The sequence below is a fragment of the Lampetra fluviatilis genome, chromosome 5 (assembly GCF_964198595.1).
Source record: "Lampetra fluviatilis chromosome 5, kcLamFluv1.1, whole genome shotgun sequence".
Classification (NCBI taxonomy): Eukaryota; Metazoa; Chordata; class Hyperoartia; order Petromyzontiformes; family Petromyzontidae; genus Lampetra; species Lampetra fluviatilis.
This window is the reverse complement of record NC_136279.1, coordinates 4,868,842-4,876,153: the sequence shown is the minus strand read 5'-3', so window position 1 is coordinate 4,876,153 and position 7,312 is coordinate 4,868,842.

Genomic DNA, 7,312 nt, shown 5'->3' with positions numbered 1-7,312 from the left:
TCGCTTCTGGATCTCCGAGGCTGCCTGGCGGCGTGGCGTTTGGGTGCCACTTGCACAGCGCTGCGTTGGCAGTGGCCCGCCGGGCCCGGTGATCTCGTCGCGGGGTGATGGAATCGACGCCTCTCCTTCGGTGCTTCTCATCAAAGAGGCTTACGACCGCCGCAGAGATGGAGCGATGGAATTGCGCGCCGCGGCCTAAGTTGTGGTGCGATGCGTCGCTAGGACCGTGAGCGATTGGCGACGGATTACAGCTGATGACGATGATGATGATGATTGTAATAATGAAGAGTCTTCATATGAACTCCTCCTTCTCTTGGTTGATGAACGTGGGCCAACATGGATACCTGGTCTCCTGCAACACCAACTTCAAGACTGTTCCCTGGCCGGTCCAATAATTGCCCCCTTACAAAATATTTCCCAAATAGAATGTCCCCTTGACTTTCCTCCGAAATCTCGAAGATAATAGCCCTTTTCTTTCACTCCGTCATCCCTCTAACGTTATTAACTATCGCTGCAATCGCCAATGCAATGACCTGCTATGCACCTTTACGGCAATGTAGGGATTTCCTCTCACCCATCCTTGCCAGCCCATGAAGTAGTGTGTGCCGTATACATTCACTTGTGGCCTAAGACAATAGTATGCCCTCTTGCTCACCCACTGCTGCTACCGTTGGTGCAATGCCCTCTCATCCATACCCACAACTCCTAAGGGAATGCCCCCTTAGCCATCCTATGGCTAATACATGTCTTCTTAAGCCCTAACCCATCCATCACAACCACACACCACTAATCAAATTCAATTCCCTTCAATTGCGTTTCTTTTCAAAATCAAATTGTCTTTTGCTCAAATGGAGCAATGTGGCTGTGCTCAGTCCCATTGGCGACCCGGAGCTAGCAGCGCACATTCCACATTCCCATGTCAGGGGCCAGTCTATTTGTAGGAATACAAATAAAATCAGAATGGACGAGGGACTTTGGTTGCTCTGCTCCTAGGCTCTGCAGCTCTGTTCTGCACAAGTCACATCGGGAATGCTGTCGGCACAAATCTTTCAAATTAAACATAAGAACAACATCTTTGAGTTAGATTATTTTTCATGTTGGCTTGATTGACCAATGACTTATTGAGTTTATATTGTAAAGTGCCCTGTTATGCTCTGCATTAAGAGTGCTATAGGATGATGGTAAAGTGTAAAAGTCAAGCCCTGCAATGTCTTGCTCACGCCACTGCTGGCGGAAGGGCCTCCACCCTAGAGGGTTATTTGGCCTACTCTTCTACGCTGGGCCAGACGTCTTGGAGGAGGTGGGCGTACCCACACTTTGCCCCTCCACACCTGACCTGCCAATCGACTGACTGTAAGCACGCCATGTAATCGCTTCATGTATTGCATTGTAGCCACGTGGTGGCTCAGTGGCACGTGCCATCTCCTTATATCCTCCCCATCTAATTATCCTCACCTGGCCATTCACAGCCCGCTCACCTGCTCACCCACTCAGCCACTCACCCGCTCACCCACTCACCCGTTCACCCACTCACCTGCTCACCCGCCCACCCACTCACCTGTTCACCCACTCGCCCTGACGAACCTCTTGTGCAGTGCTTCCCCACCTTTCTGGACCCGTGGACCATCGTCAACTATCCGTGCACCGATAACACTTTTCAATATTAAAACGTCTCTAAAGCAACTGCAAAAAATATGAATAAAAACGAATGGAAAAAAACTCGATGAACTCACGCTATAATTACTAAAATAAAGATTGTGCTCTTGGCAGAAAACAAACTTACAAAATGTTTCTATAAACATATTTACAATCTGCACAATATCCGTGGCTCACTTCCCATGGATTGTCTGGCGAGCAGTGAGTGGTCCACGGGACCACAAAGGTTCGGAACCACTCCCCATAGTCGAGCGTAGTCACGTGGGGCTCGAAGTAGCCGCGTTACGTTTCAGAGGAGGTTCGTCGGGGCCTGCACCCAGCATGGGCGCCGCCGTGCGATAACAACACCTAAGCCATTGACCCGCGGAGCCATTTCACTCGCGGTCCAAATCAATAACGGAAGCCGTCCTTAGCGTGGGAGCGATTCACGAGATCCAGCTGACGAGACGCAAGTTCATTTGCTCACTCACAAAACTGCTGTGCCAGAGCGGCGAGCCAGCACCGCTGAAATCCGGGAGATTCGAAATCCTTGGCTGCCACCCAAGATAATAAAAAAAACACCATTCTAAAATATATCGCATTTGATGACATCAGCCCAGTCACTGATGAACGTTCACAACGCATTTGTGCAACGATTCGTGTAACTCAGACTCGACATCTCGATTTAGACTCGAGGAATCCGGTGTGCTACGAAGCTATTTTTTGTTTACAGATGCCCCGTATGGGCGGGTCACCAAGTTACAAGAGCAAACAATACAAAAAAGAAGCTTGGCTCGTCGAGAGAAATATGGGGCTGCCGGTACAAAATGCGAGCTTGGGGCCTCAATAGGTAATACCTCCCACCCCCTCTCATCAGGCCCGAGTGTAAGCAGAGGGACTCATCCACTCAGCCACCTGCAAAAGTTCAAGAGGAGTCAGTTGTCCTCCACTCCACAGATACGATACATACATGGTGAGCAGCAGAGGGCAGTGCAGTGGAATCCATTGTTGCATTCAGCTGATACGCTCCCACCTCTATGCCAGTCGCCTCTATACCAACCCGCACTGCCCAGCTTGGTGAAGTATGGTCAAACAATCCTCACGACCCGCACGCCATCGGAATGCCCTCATCCAGCAGTCGATTCATAAAGGGCTGCACATTTGTTTAATGAAATGCACTTCATGAATAATCCAGGTGGCACCTCCTTAGTCTGTGGACGCAGGCTGTCATCAGGCATAGGCTCAGGGACTGAGGGGCTGAGCTGTTACCCCGGTAAGCCAGGCAGCCACTGGGGATTAGCTGCTCAATGCTGGCGCGGAGTTGTCACGGCACAGGTGACGAAGCTAAGAAATACCATCGACCGGTCCCCTACAATCAAACACCACCACGAGCAGCAGCAGCCGGTAAAATATTAATCAGATGATGCGGGCTTGCGCCATTCAGTTCCTGAAGAAGCTCCTGGCACGTGGAGCGAACAATTCGACCCGAGCCCCCCGTCGCGGAGCGATGCTGGCTTCGCGCACACTGTGACCGTGGAATGTATTACCTACGCCGCTCAAAATTGCTAATTCTCTTAATGCCCTTAAAGGCCAGCCTCGAAAGCTATTTTTTACCCAAACGCATACCGCGATTGCGTAACGCGCTGTATGTTGAGCTTCTTTCGCGCCTTACGTAGTCAACCGTGCGAATCAGAGTGTGCGGGCGGCGGATGGGGTGAGGACAACACACGGATGTTATCCAGTGTTGCAAGAGCTACGATGATTGCTGATAGAGGCACAACGCGCAGATAATACGATTCTTCATCAGCCATATTCAAATCACTGCTGCATGAATGCCCCCCTCCCCATGCCGTCTCCGTGTCCCGGTCTTGCGATGCAACAATCCTGCACGCGAGCTGATTTCATCTCTGTGGCTGGCCGCCTCTTGGACACGCGCCCTCATTTTGGCTGTGCCACTCGGTGATTATTCTCGACTAAGGGCCATCATTTTTTCTCTCGCGACATGTCCTGCCCAAGCACACTTACGGCAAGAATGATGTCTCTGACTTGCTTATGCCTCCTAACCCCAAGCGTTCATCTCTCTGTCTCTCAATGCAATTCCAAGCATGCATCTCTGCATGCGTCTTTGCATACTGTTTTGGTTTTGTTACGGTTGTTCCGTTCCATTTATTCCAATACGATTAAGAGGATGCTCATGAAGATAATGAAGAAGGTGAGTAATTCAGAGGGTAAAAGCACCATGAAATCCTGGGTTCACATCCCACCTTTCCACCCAAGATAAAATGCATGTCTTGGTTTTCGAACCCGATGACACGAGTTTGATTCCCTGCCACGGTTAACATCAGTGTCGAGTGATATCTGATCCGGTTCTCGATCTCCCCTTTCACCAACCCACACTGACCAGCGTGGTGAAGTATGGTCAAACAACTTCCAGGACCAACAGAGTTTGAGGGAAGAAGAGCTTTGACAAAAGGGATGTCAATTATAACAGCTGAAAATGTGCTTATTTTATTCAGCTTAAATGAAAATCTGTAAATGATCGAAAACCCATCAAAACGGAAAAAATATTTTAATAATACTATCGGTGTCATGTCATGAAACATATAATCCATATTTGGTGTTCTCACAGAGCAGTGTACTCCTTGTGTGAGAGTATGGCTGCTGAAAAGTAATGTTACAGGGCTTCTAAAAATTCCTTAATGTGACGTCCCTTTGCCCTTTACATCATAGGGGGTGCACACTTTCTTAATGCACTCTGCTCTGATATTGTTTTGAACTTGACCGTCAAATCTTATCGTAAAATAAAGGAAATTATTAATCCATAAATTTCCACATCTATTGATCTCCACCTTCACCAACCCACAATGACCAGTGTGGTAAAGTCGGGCAAAATAACCAAGACCATCACTTGCACGGCATGGGGGAGACCCTGATCCAAACTAAAACTAAACTATTTTGTTTGGTTATTTTAACAGGTAAGGCCCACTGTTCCATCTGTGTATTGACAAAAAACGATCTGCACATTAGCACGAGTCTCTTCTAAGCCACCTTCAGGCGTCCAAAGCTGTTCGTGAAAACGGTGTCATGATGAGCTGGCCACAGAGAGAATGGTTCCTGTGGTAATTCACTGAATGGGCAGTCACGGTGATTGAGCATCCCTGCTTGCTCGCTACACAATCAATAACCGAAGCCATTCTCGGCCGTAGAACGATTCAAGAGATTCAGCTGACAAGCGATTGGGTTCGCATCTTCAAACATCCGCGCCGGAGCACTGAGCCATCACCGTTAATGCAAAAGGAGCTCAAAAAGTGGCCCACCCCGTCCCCGCTACATGATGAAAACAAACATGTTCTCCAATCTAATTATTGTAATTGTGTACATCTACAGCCCACTGCTGGATAAGGGCCTCCACAACGCCTGCGGGTCGCGGGGGTAATTTGGTGAGGGAGGGGAGCGTAGACGCTGCAGCTTAGAACAGCACAACAATGGATTTTGTGGCACTTGCCGAACTCGGCTCACCGAGTCGATGGCACGGTGCGCTAACCACTGCGCACCCCCCCCCCCCCCGCTTGCGTCCTGCTCGTGTAGCTTTCTTTAGTCACATCTCTGACAATGTTGACGGTCCTTGCTCTAAACCTTTTTTTCCCCCGAGTAACTCTGATTTATTTCAGGATTCTGCCTTGACCCGTCCGTCGCCGGCCTAACGTTTCCTCTTCATTAACGACGATCGCCTTTCACTATCGTGCAAACCTTACGCGTCACCTGTACCGTAGGTGTCGTTCATCATTCAGAGCGAATTTCAGTGACTCACTCGTTTCACGGTGTGGCGTCTGGCTCGCGGCGTCAGAGAGCACACTGTCTGGCTCGCCTGTGATGGTTTTAAAGAAACAAACTTTCATCGACTCCACTCAGCCAGTACTAAAAGAAAACCGTCATCAATTCCTTTCCAAACATTTCCTCGTTATCCTTGCCTCGTTATCCCCGGCTTGGAGTAGGGGTTATTGGCATAAGGCACTACCACCACAGTTCAAGCCATGCCAATCAATAATAAACCAATATGATTGTACCCGATGTTCCTATAATGTTATGAACACCATGGCAGTATCATGGGGGAATACTAAAGTGAAATGGATGTGGTCTGCCAAAGTAATTGCTGGAATTGTGTTCCGGATTTTTTTGTCTTCAAATTAAAATTGCTTTAGCACTCATCCAATTGTTTGGAGTTCACTGTCCGAATATCCACGCCGTTAACTTACTCACCCCCCCCCCCACTCAAATCTCTCCACTCTCTTCTGTCGCCGTGGTACGCGACGGTCATCTCCCACAAATCAAATCACAGAGGTCTCCGGCATTCACTTTAGCCCCCCCCCCCCCCTGATGTGCCGCACTTTGGCACTAATCTCTCGGCCAAATTATTTGGCAGCGGCCCGGGCCGAGGAGCACCATCGGCCCTGGCGAGCGTCGCGCCCGCTCGATCGTGCAAAGTGCCGCCCGCCCGCTGTGCGTTCGGCCCAGCACGCCGCGTTACAATACACACCAGCTGTCAGCTGTTTGGGGTTCAAGTCCTGGCCATGCACATCGGCGGTAAATGAGATGTAAGCTTGGTGCGGGCTTCCCTTTGGTCTTCTCGGAGCTCAAAGTGAGTGCCCGTCGCGATGTAGCAACAGCGGCCTGACGAAATTGACTGCAGATGCTGCCGTTCCCCACGACATCATCTCTCGACGAGTCAACATTTTATCTTGGGGTTTTTTACTCTTATTCAGGATCTTTCCCAGCCTCCAGTTTTATCCCGATTGATATTTCGCCATTATAAGCCTCAAGAACCCATTCAGAACTCTCGCAGGGCAGAGGCAACTCTTTGTGTTGGCGAACTGCCCACAGAAGAGGATGTCATAGAGCTACCTTCAACGTTTCCTTCAAGTGACCTCTGGTCCACAGAGTAGGTGGTAGCACTTTACCGCCCACTCCACTAAGTAATGTTCGTCGCATGACAGTCTCAAAGCTATATTTGTAATTATATATTAAGTACAGATCCAAATTTAATGCGATGAGTTTTTTTTGTTGTTGCCGTTGTGCAGGTCATTTGTGGCTGGGCTGAGACGAGGCAGTTGCCGTGGATTTGGACACACAGCCTCAGCGGTGTCGACTCTGGGCGCCACCGCAGCCAGATGTTAAATAACTCACCTGGTATATAGGAGGTCGTGGGTTCGATCTCGATCTTGACGTCCGTATATTTAGAGTTTGCATGTTCTCCCCGTGGTCGCGTGGATTTTCTCTAGGTCCTTCGGTTTTTCCCTCCACATTAATATTTGGCTGCTTATAAAGGGCCACGCGATAAGCCACTTCGTTGGGCTGTCAACAAAGTGGCTTATCGCGCGTTAAGCGAGGACTGACCGACTACCACTGGACGCTTTAGGGAAGCGGCACGTTACAGCAGTGGCGCGTATGCCGCTAGCTGTAAGAAGTTCGTGGTTCGACAACCATTAGGCCACCCTGGTTAATACTGCGAGTGGATAAACACCCCCCCCCCCAAAAAAAAAACGAGTCGTCTTTTGATTTTTGCTGTTGACAGTTGACGTTAAAAAAATCCGTGACGTGTTTTGAAAAAAGGAAGAAGAGTTGGCTATTGTGTGCCCTCGCCACGTTCGACCTGAAAAATATATTTTTCTCACAAAAA